We start from the raw sequence: 12251 nt of genomic DNA, 5'->3' as shown, positions 1-12251 counted from the left end.
ACAATTGTATAAACTGATTGTAGCCCCTTGAAGTTTCTGACAAAAAACTAAGGATAAAGACTCCAGACTATTTAGATGGAACTTATTATTGCGACCATTCAGTTTGAAAATTATACACATGGCAGGACAAGAAAACATAATTGCCAAAGCAGTGTCATGGTTATGAAGAAGAAAGCTCAAGTTTTTTGGTGGCAGTAAGAATGGGCTAAAATTGACTGTAGTATCAAATGTTTGCATGTTTAGAGTCAATGTATTGTAGTGTATTAAAAGCATAAGACTAAAGATTTTTCCAAAAAGTTAGCCTTTTTTTAATATTGATGTTCATTTTTTTTCTTTCAAGGGGTGACGTGATACGAGATGCGCCTTCAAGAATGCCAGGGCCTTGAAACTGGATGTGAAAGCTTTTAATTCTCTGTGTTACTGCTAAATGTTTAGGTTCTGTTCTGGCTGCTGGAATTGCATGTAAGACAATCCATTCTCTTGAATTTACCTTTGCAAGGGCATGTTCATGGGATGCTACTATATTGGAACAGTTGCTATTTAGTAGTTAAATAATCCATTGCTCTGTTAAGTTTTCTGGTCGAGTTATTCCAATTCTTCTTTCTTTTGTTTATATTTTATTGTATAAAATTAAAGTCTGTTTTGCTTCAAGCCTGGTAGTTTGACCAATCGAATTGCGTCCTGAAGACAACGCATTATGCTTGCCCTTTTTAAAAAAAAAAGAAAAAGTTGGGATCTAGACTGTCTTCTTAATATATTTTGCTCTAGTCCATAATACACCTTATCTATCTGCACTGCTACTGTCAGGGATTGGGAATGTGCACAAGGTCCCTGTGATCTTCAGCAGTTACCAGAGTTTTACACCTTGAATAGTTTGTAATGACTTGCTTTGTTAGCCCTCCCCTTGACAAAAGAGACAACAGTGACCATCTCCAACAAGAGAGAATCTAACTATCCATCCTTGACATTCAATGCTATCACCAGCTTTGTTTTTGTTCCCACTAGCAACATCCTGGGGGGTTACCATTGACCAGATCCTGGCCTAGACTAATCAAATAAGTATGGCTACAATAAGTACTGCTACAATAGGTCAGAAGTTAGGAATTCTGAAGCAAATAACTCACTTCCTCCATCTCCAAAGGCTGTCCACCATCAGGAGTGTCGTGAAATCCTTTTGACTTGAAGAAGCTTGACATTATCCAAGACAAGGCAGCCATTTGTTTGTGTTCGTATCTATGAACATTTATTCCTTCCACCACCAACACTCAGTAACAGTGGTGTGTAACATCTACAAGATGCATTGCAGAAACTCACCCAGCCTCCTCAGACATCACCTTCCCAACCCATGAGCTCTGGTATCTAGAAAGATAAGAGCAGCAGATACATGGGAACACTGCTTCCTTCAGGTTCCCCATTCTGACATGAAAATGTATTGCCATTCCTTCAAGATCACTGGGTCAAAATCCTGGAACTCCCCCTCTATCAGCATGGTTGATGTAACTATACAAAATGGACTGCAATGGTTCAAGAAGGCAGCTCACCACTACCATCTCAAGGACAACTAGGGAGAGGCAATAAGTGCAGCCCCAGCCAGTGACATCCACATCCATGAGGAAATTAAAAATAGTGCATTGCCTTACATTTATGAGTGAAATGTTGTAACTGCCCTGCACACCTGGTCCATGTATTGAAAGGCTATAGATTTAGGGCTATCGTCCTCATTATTTGCCACCCTCCCAATTTGTGTATCATTTACAACCTCCTTGATGACATCTCCTACGTTTAAATCTAAATGATTAACTCTAGCGCACCACAGAACCAACTGGAAACAGACTTCCAGTCACACAAACTTCCCTCAAATCACCGCTCTCTCATTCCGACCTCTAAATCAATTTTGCATCCTCCATCACCTAGCCTTGGATCCCATAGGTTCCTGCTTTCTTGACCATTCTGCCATGACCTTGTTAACAAATCCATGCTGTATATTGCTGATGAACCTGTGTCTCTCCAAATGCAAATATATTCTGTCCCTCAGACAGAAACTCCCTGTCTCAGATTTGGCTGACTGGGGTCTGTAACTTCCTAGTTTATTCCATCCTCCCTATTTTAAATAATGGGATAACATTAGCAGACTTTCAGTCTTTTAAGACCTCACCTGTGGCTAGAGGATTTGAGAATTACTGCCAGGGTCCCTCATAACTTCTCCCTTGCCTCCCTTAACAACCTGCAATATCTCACATCCACATGTGCAGATTTATCTATTTTTAAGGCTACTAAACTCACCAGTACCTCTTTATGTATGTTAATTCCTTCTAATGCTTCACAGCCCTCCACCTGATCATTATATCTGCATCATCCATTCCAGTGTGAAGACCAGCACAAAGCATTCATTGAGGACTGTGCCCATATCTTCCAGGTCCACTACAGATCACCTCTGAGGGTCCCAATGGACTCTGTCATTCCCTAGTTATTCTCCTGTTTTAGATATATTTTTTAAAAATCTTGTGTTTTCCTTTGTTCTTCCCACCAATATTTTCTTAAATTCCTTTTAAAGTTCTCCCTGTACTTTTTAGTTCTTTATGGACTCTTCCTTGATTAAAATAGCTTTTCCCAAGTTTAGAACTTTATTCTCACTACATCCTTGTCCTTTCTCATATTATCTGAAATATATATGGCTTATGGTCACTGTCTCCAAAATGTGCCCCTACTAACACTCTGTCCACCTCTCTGGGCGCATTTCTCAAAATTAGGTCCAGAACTTCCCCCTCCTTTGAACTTTCTGCATTTTAGCATAGAATGTTCACTTCAATGCAATTGATGAATTTTACCCTCTCCTTACCACAAAATACTATTGTGTAGTCAAATGCCCTAGAAATTTGTTGTCATAGTGTTCATGATATGTATGTAAGTAGTTGCTCAACAATGTAATATAACGTGCTCAGCGAAGAATCGAAAATGCTAGGAATTTATTTATACTATACTTGGGGGAGGGGGCTTAGTGCATGAAGAGGGAGAAGTTGTACTCCAGAAAGTTCAGGCAGTAGCTGCAGTGTGTTTAGCACATGCATGAACTTTCATATTTGTAATATGTTCATGGTCTACTATCTAAAACATCTAAAATTCATTTACAGATGATAGAGGCAGGTACAGTTATAACATTTAAAAGACATTTGGACAGGTACACGGGTGGGAAAGGTTTCAAGGAATATGGGGCTAACTAGACAAATGGGACTAAGTCAATTTAGGAAACCTGGTCAGCACATTACAAGTTGGGCCAAAGGGCCTGTTGCTGTTCTGCATGACTCTGACTCCATGACTCCTTATTTGATCATCTACCTCTTCATGACTGTTTGAGGGCTTACAGCGCACACCCAGTGACGTGTTTTGTGATTTTTTTTTATTTCAACCCATAATGCCCCATTTGATGTTCCTTCCCTCCTGACTGCTATAATTGATTTATTATCTATTATTAAGCCCATTCCTTTCCTCCTCTCTGACATGGCTGAAAATGAAACAACCAGGAATGCTAAACTTGCCCATCTTTCAAAGTCTCAGTAATTGCTATGATATCATACTCCCACATGCCTCTCTTGTCCTCGTGCATCAATCTTATTCCTAAGCTTTTAGCATTGAAAGATATTCCACTTAATATTTTTCTTATTTAGTCAATGCTTCTTTGGCCTTCCACAGATAATTACCAGCATTTCGACTTTGAATTCTATTTCAGCTTCTCTCCTCTATGAGCAAATGGTTAAGATCCCAATGCCTTCCTATTTAGTTTTAATTTGCCCGAACAGCATTAGATAAACTCCCTGTAAGAATCATAGAATTCCTACAGTGTGGAAACAGGCCCTTCGCCCCAACCAGTACACACCTAACCTCAAAGCACCCCACTCAGACCCACTGAATCTATACATCCCTGAACGCTACAGGCAAATTAGCGTGGCCAATGCACCTTGCTTTCACAGCTTTGGACTGTGGGAGAAAACCCGTGCAAACTCCACACAGACAGTTGCCCGAGGGTGGGATAAAACCTGGGTCCCTGGCGCTGTGAGGCAGCAGAGCTAACCACTGAGCCACCGTGCCACCCCATATCCCGTTCTTGTTCAGATGTAACCTGTCCAATTTGTACAGGTCCACCTCTCCTAGAAACAGTTCCAACGCCTCAGGAATCTAAACTCTTCCTTCTCTACATTTTCTCCAGCCACTCATTCTTTTGCTGTATCCTTCTGTTTCCTAAAGTGAATACTTTGTGGCACCAGGAATAATCATAGATTGTTAGCTTTTGAAGAGGGCTTTTCAATTTCCTTTTGCACCTTAAAGTCAGCTTACAGTTTTTCCTTTTTCGAATGTCATTGATCCCACCATGGAGCATAACCTCTCAGTGTTCACTCTCCCCCTTCAGAATGCCCTGCAACCATCCATGACATCCTTGACCTGGCACCTGGGAGGCAACCATGCTGGAGTCATGTCTACGGTGTTAGAAGCATCTGCTTACACCATTCACTAACAAATCTCTTATCGCTGTTGACGCTTCACACTTCTAGCTCCCCCCACACCCCACACACACACACACGCACACACACCTATACAACATAGTTTGTTGGCTGTGGCTTAGATTTAGATCTATATATTTGTCACACGTACTGAGTAGAGGAATACATAAGTGCAGCGAAAAATGCACAAAGTCGCCATTCGCTGGCACCCACTTGGTTACAAAAACCAAAATTAAAAAAGATTTAACCGAGCCAAAAGGTAAGCTAGACATAAAAAAAAGTCCAGACCTCAGAGTCCCAAGTCCTATCTCCACAATGGTACAGGCACTGCTCCAATTGCTAGGCCGCCGTCACTGCCTCAACGGCCTGCTCTCGCCGTCAACCACTGTCTCCAAGGTCAAACAAGTAAGAGTACTTGGGGTATCTATCACTCACCCTCTGCCTGGTCGTCTTCTGTCTGTCAGTTAACCATTTTCTGTCAGGCTTGTAAATGGCAGCTGCTCAAGCACCAAACCCTGGCGCTTAAGTTGCTTCAGCCGGAAATACCTCCTGTTCAGATGGTCAATCGGACTGCCAAGAGAGTTTCTAGGATTTTCCTAGTGTAGTATCCTAGTGCAGGATAAACAAATCTCAGACTGGAGTTCCCCAGACATAACTAAATGGAATATAAATCCCTGCTTTTATTTTACTCTTACTCCTACTTAACTTTTAGCTACAAAAGTCTTATTCTTGGTTATGCCAAATGACCAGAACCCCTTTACTCTATCAGTTGGGAAGTTCAGTTTTGAAGTTCTAAAATATGATTGTTATATCTTTAAACTGTATTTACAGCCTTAAATCAACATTCAGTTCCACCTGACCTGTCCAGAAGTTAAGTATCGAAAAAGGGGCACTAACATATCTTAGCATCCTGTGAGCCAGAATTACCTACTTTAGTTCCATTTTACCAGCGCTAGTTGTAAATAACTTGCAATATGACCTTAATTCCATCTGTCAAGCAACATCCTGCCAATAATCTGTCAGGAATTTGAAGTAATGCTCTAAGGACAATTTGTTTTGAGCAAAAAAAACTAAAAATGAACTTACCCTCTTTGATCCGGATGATTTGCTTTTGAAATAGCATACTTGTTTGACCATTGGTTTGGGCTCTTGTTTAACATTGGATTCAGTGCCAGCTTTCTTGGAAGGTGCAGAACTTGCTTTACCAGTAATACGGTTACTCCTGCTTGTCAAACTTACTTTGGCACCAGAAGCATCATCCTTGTTCACTTTAGGTTTTGATTGTGGTGCTTTGTCTTGTGTTGCTTCTGAAGGCGTCTTTGAACTTCTTGGTTGACTTGAATGTGATGTTAAATTTTCATCGTCCAGCTTCTGTTCAACACGCACCTGCTTCTGCTGACCTGGTTCCAAGTTCTTCTGTGATTCAGTAAAATCTTTAACTCTTTTCTCAAAAGTTTTTTTAATATCTACAGCATTACCTCCCTTGGAACGACTGCGTGATACCTGATTTTGAGAGGCAGCAGAACTCCTATTTGATATTTTTTCAGTTACAAGTTTTTCAACCAACTCTTTCACAACATCTTCCAGAACTTTTAAGAATTTGCTTTCTTCCAAAACTATAACAAGATCTTCGCATGACACTGCAGATGATTCTGTCCCAGCTTTGGAGGCACTTTTTTCGTTTTTAGATTTGTTGTCTGATATTTGCCTTTTAGAATGGTTGTCAGTTCGGTCACTAGGTGTAGTACTAATGAAAGATGCTTCTTCATTTGTGTGAAATGAAGATGAAAATGCTGAGGTGACATTGGATTTAGAGTCATCTTGATTTTCAGATGTCTTTATGGATTCTAACTGTGAAATCTGAAAGACAAAAAATTATTCCCAGCAGGATAAATTGCAGTATCAAATTCAGCAGTTATAACAATAAATACTAATTTATATTAAATTATTCTAAATGAAAAGAAAGCAATTACTGCTACAAAAGAGAAAAATCAAGCATGTAATTAGCATCAAAAGTCGCATAAAAATAACAGTGATACTCATTCTGTGGTCCTGTCCATTTTATTCATGGCTCCCAGCAAACCAAGCAATTCAGACACCTCTAGACCTCCATTCTTGGCTTGCCCAGTAATGAGATATTCACCAAACTGAGCTATATTTCTAAAACTAAATTTCAGATTCTGGAATTGGGGAAAATATTTACAGAAATGCTGGTAAGCACTGAGCAGTATGGACAGCATCTGTGGAAAGAGAAATAGGGCCAGCCTTCCATCAGAAAGATAATCTGCATAAGCGGCTGCCTGACAGGCAAGTTTTCTCAAGTAATTTAATGCTTTTATCCTAAAATTGGTGTTGATTTCTCACCTTTTACATTCAGCCTAGAAAAGCCAATCTACAGGCAGATGGAGTCTTTCTGTCCTCCAAGCAATATGTGAAAGAAGAGCAGCAAATTAGAGCAAAAGAACACAAGAAATGGGAGCAGGAATTGGGTGTACTATTCACCAAGCCTGCTGCACCAATGATCATTCTTCTACGTCAACTGTACTTTCCCACCCTATTCCCATATATCACGATTCCGTCAGTGTCCAAAAACGCTTGATTTGTCATTCTTCTTCCTCGGGAGGACTGCCAGGCCTCCACTTAGAATCTGGTGACAGCAGCACATTTAAATCAGGAGCTCACTGAGTATAGGGAGCCCCAGGTGTGGAAGCAAAATTTTGCAGTCTCTGCTCCAACATGTAACATCAGAGTTGGTCTTAAGACATCAGTGGATTTGACCCTCAGCAAAACACTAGCAATGACTGTAAGCTTCTAGTTCAGAATTCAAGCAATTTGCCAAACTTCGATTTAATATCATGCCCTTGGAATGATTACATAATGCATTAAAATACATGTAATTCAATAACATCCTAGGCTGGATTTTAACTATTGGGTGACTATGTAAGATGTGCGTATGTAAGGTGGCTACCCAGTAGTGCCAGCCGGAGGATGTGTCCCTTTCTAAGGAGTGGGTGTTTTTACATGCCCCTAGTAATTTGAGTCCTAAAGGGTTCACTGTTTATTGGATGTTATTGTGGAACCCCAAGCAGCACTATTGTTCCTCCTGGCCTCTGAAAATAAATTTTGAACTTCATTGTTTTTGTCCTGTTTCGCTGTTCAGTACCTGGTAAAGCTGGGCAGAATGGCCAAAGCATTACATTGCCCCGTTGTCTCCAAAATAGCTGTCAGGGTATGATGTAAATTAATGTCAGCTGAATTAGGAGCAGGAAAAGGGAACTAAGTTTAAAAAACCTTTTTTTTTGGAAGAGACTACCATACTAATAGAAGTGTAAAGTAACCATAGCCCTACCAGACCATAGGGCTGCTGGGTCCACTGTCCAGTAGAACCTATGGAAATCTTCCCTCATTCTAATTATGCTTACTTTATCTTCCGATGATTCTTCATCATCAGCAAAGTAGGGGCCATATCCTGACATCCTTTCCCTTACGAGACTATTGTTGCCAACGCTTGCCTTGTTTACCTGGAATGTGAATAAGAACAATATCAAGATTTTAGCAGGTGTACTGTGAAGACTCAGTTCTAGGATCATCAGCTCTTTATTCAATTTGTTTCTAGAATGTGGATGACAATGGCAAGGCCCAATTTTGTCGTTTGTCCTGCGAAGCCAGAATTGGGAAACTTTCTCCTTGAACTGCCATGGAATTTGTGATGGTGTTGCTGCAACAATAGTTTGAGGTAGGGAATTCCAGGGTATTATCCCAGTGACAACAAAGAGCAACAATATACATCCATGTCAAGATGATGTGAAATATGGAAATTAACTTAAAGGCAATGATGATTCCAAGACACTTCTTTCTATCCTTCTCAGTGGTAGGGCAAGGTGGTACTCTTGAAAGTAATCTTGTCCTTCCTACTTTCCAAGTTGCTTCAGTGCATATTGTATATTACACGTATACAGCCACTATGCACCAGTGATGAAGTGGATGGATGTTCATTTCAGTGGCAATGTGACAGTCACGTGAACTGCTCTGCCCTGGATTGTGTCAAGCATCTTAAGTGTTCTGGAAGCTGTGCCTGTCAGAGAGTGGTGAACACTCAGTCACACTCCTGACTTGATCATTACAGCTTGAGCGGGGGTCAGGAGGAGGACAACTCACCAAGGAATATGCAGGCCAATTTCTATAATAAGGATAAAATATTCCTTCTCTGATTGTGACAAGAAAGAAGACTTAATCATGCAAGAGTGCAAAAATCAGACTCTCAACATGTAGAGAGGTTCAGATGGAAAGTTCAAAATCTCACTACTGGCCAATGAGAAGCTTGTCTCCATACATTTCCATCTCATTAATATAGCAACTTGCTTTATTAACATCACATGTCCAATCTTCCTCTTTGCAATTGAGGAATTTGATAGCTCAAAGACTCAACTGGTAAAATAGATTGGGCACTGGGCAGCTTGTCTCATGAGTGAGACAGAATGGCTATGCCAGCCATCAAGCTTCGCTTTATATGAAATGGCTTCTGAAGTGATTTTGATAACATCTGAAGTGATGTCCAGCTGGGCTGTAAATAAGCTGTCAGAGTCTTAGAATCTAGAAGATCCTGGCAGTGGAGAGTACTTCTGTCTTGTTATCATTTAATTCACTAAGTAATACATCCAACATCTTGATTGCGTAAATATTGAGGTCAAAAGCACATGCGTGTGCAAGATAATGCGTTTGAATGGTGGCAGAAAAGGCACCATGAAACTCATTCATTCTAATTCTTTACCTTCAAATGGGAAAATTCTGGCCAGAAGCTGTGCCAAATAGACATTATATAACTCTGCAAGTGAGTTTGATATCAGTCGTGGTTGTGGTCATTGTGGTCCTTCAATTTCATACTGATACCTGGTCAGGGTCACGAATTTCCGCTATGGCTCTTCATGTGACTGAACAGACTGCTTGTAGATTCACAGCTGTTTGGGCACCTTGGGCAGGATGTTCCATGAGGTAGTTGCAAACTAGTACGCAAGATTTGCTACCATTTCTTTATTCCTCTGTCTCCGCTCTGCCTCAATATTAAGACGTTTGCGATCAAAACATGGTCCAACTTGATGGCCAGTTGTCACCATTTTGAATTATTAGTAGCAAATTCCTCCCAGTCATTACTGCTAATGCAGCCACATTTCAAGGAGAACTTGAATGTCTTTGAAGTGTTTTCTTTGTCCTCCCCTGGAAGCTGACCTTTTGAGAGTTGAGAAAGTAGGACTTGGCAGAGAAAACACTGCCTAGCTATGCATGTGCCCAGTCCGTCATAGTTGATGATGCAGGACTTTTGCCTGAATTCTTGTGGAATTGGTTTTGTGATGGCCACGAGTATTTGTTTAATGGGTCTCTCAGTGAATTCAAAGTTTGTGGTCAACATATTACTGGAGTTTCTACGGTGTTCTTATGACTCGCTGATCCATAGTTCAGGTCTCACTGCAATTTCGGAATGTGGTGAGAATAAATGCCGTTACTCAGATTTGTATTCGAGGAAGATAGGAGGAAACAGAAGCTTTGAATAATGTGTCAGTTAAGAGCAACTGCCAGTCATATTTTTACTAAGTGCAGGACACTATCATTAAATAAATGTGATGAGATTATGTGCTTTAGGATTACTATATTATTTAGTGGATTGATGCTATAGAACTAACACTGTTTATAATATTTAAGTATATTCTTGATCATTTCCCAAATTTTAGCTACTTAAAAACAAATTTTATCTATCTTCTTGCATATGATGATCCAATAAAATGTTAATTTAGTTGAAGTATTGATTTGGGCTTACATTCAACTACAAGAAAACTGATGCCATGTTTGTTCTGGTTTACAATATTTTGGTAAATGGAAGTAACTTAGAACATGTCAATCAATTTGCCTACCTAGGGAGTCCAGTAACGTCTGATGTCAAAAAAAAATAAAATCCAAAAAAAGGATTGGACCAGCCCAAAGTGTTTCTTACAAAATTAAGTAGTATTCCAAGAAACATCAGTTTGAGTCTTGAAATGAGACTGTGTACTAAAGTGATCCCTTGCAGTCACCGGGGTAGTCAGTTTAACGTAACCAATACCATTTACTTTCAAACCCATTTCATCCATCCCTCTTCAGTTTTACTTGTACAGTCTTCAGTCATTCTTGCCCTTCTAAAGGCTTCTGCTTTTTCAGTAGCTGCCTCCTCCACAATGTGCTATACCCATGTTAAATGGGAGTAACACTTATGTAAATACACTAACTAAGCTAATCTACTGGGAACAGTATTGGAAAAAACAGCTGCCACAGTTGGGAATTGTAAAATTGGTACTAATGACACTGAATATCAAGCCCAGTTGTTAATCCATTTGAAATGTATGATTTTGCACGGTTAAAAGTTCTGTATTTGTCATCACAATTTTGAAGTTATAAACCCATATTAAGATAGCCATGTTAGTTTTATTTATTCTTTTGTCATTCATTCCCCACCACTAAAAAATAAATTGATCATTCATTAATGGAAGGAAGGAGGGACAAGAGCATAAACACAGAGCAACCACCTTCTGATCATAACTGATTACATTTTCCTTGCCATTTGTGATCCTAGCAAGTGGTGCTCAGAAGGCTTAAGCTTGCATTTTACCTTACAATATGGGTGTAAGTACAATGCAAGAGCTGAAGATCAATAATCCAAAAGAATAGCAGGAGGCTAGTTGTCTTGGAAGTTTCGTTGAAGAGTCATTTGGTTATGTAGCCTCCTGACAAATATTCTCATCCATGATCGGATTAATGCATATGGTTACACACATACTGTTGGTATGGAGTAAGCTGTTAGAATACTGAAACATTTTGCATTCTGCCTGGACCACTTTGGGGGAACCTTGCAGTACTTGTCAGAGTAAGTGTCAAGGTACATTGTGTTCTGCTGCATTCTGTATTCCCTAGCTACCACAAGGGGATCACCCTTGCCATCAGCTGTAGTGAGAGCAGCTATGCAGCAGGACCATTAAGAGGAGGAGGAGGATGAAGAAGAAGAGGGGGAATGAAGGACACACCTTCAAAAGCCTCTTTCTGTCGTGAATAACTAATTTGAAACATAATACCATTAACCACATCCTCACTCATCAACTGACCCATTGTTAACTTCCTAGATTACTAATCATCCCACAATATGAAAGTAAACATTATAAATCAAATTTCTAAGTGAAATCATGCCATATTACTTACACACATAAACTAATCATCCTTGTGCATTCCCTTCATTCCTGTCTTTATGTCTGCCTGTCATGAGTGCTCAAATGCCGTGCTACCTCAGTTGCTGCAACTTGACTCATGAAAAGGTCAGGCTCGACTCGTGACATGAACGCCACAGCTATGTGCTCCCAGTACCTCCTAAGTCTGTCTGGAGGTTCTCCTGCTTCCCCTCATGCCCACTGCAACTTATAAGAGCTTTCTCTTCCTTTCCATCTCATTAATTCCTTAAGCAAGGCCTACAATGTGGCGTCTGAAAATCTGGAGCCTCTCATTTCATATCTTCTGCCAGTTCTCACTCTTCATGCACAACAGACAGCATCTGCTCCATGCCAATGTACCCCCACCCCACTTTGAAATGTTCAATGTGCCTTTAAACAATATAAGTTAACTTTAGATACTAGGAAGTTCTGGCCCCTTGTAGCCAGTGAAAACCCAAGGTGGTATTGGACAAACCCAGAAATCACTGCAATAGCAGGCAGCAGAAAGATTGTCTGTGAACACAGATTA

General features: G+C 40.2%; 1 long non-coding RNA gene across 1 annotated transcript in view; it reads left to right on the top strand.

Annotated features, from left to right (window-relative positions):
* Positions 1-12251, top strand: part of LOC125464365 (uncharacterized) — a 57770-nt gene that overhangs the window by 26450 nt on the left and 19069 nt on the right. The window contains exon 2 of the long non-coding RNA XR_007250004.2: positions 341-462. This is a non-coding gene — a long non-coding RNA (uncharacterized LOC125464365). The remainder of the gene's footprint in view (positions 1-340; positions 463-12251) is intronic.

The sequence above is a fragment of the Stegostoma tigrinum genome, chromosome 26 (assembly GCF_030684315.1).
Source record: "Stegostoma tigrinum isolate sSteTig4 chromosome 26, sSteTig4.hap1, whole genome shotgun sequence".
Taxonomy (NCBI): domain Eukaryota; kingdom Metazoa; phylum Chordata; class Chondrichthyes; order Orectolobiformes; family Stegostomatidae; genus Stegostoma; species Stegostoma tigrinum.
This window is presented reverse-complemented; position numbering and strand designations above follow the sequence as displayed.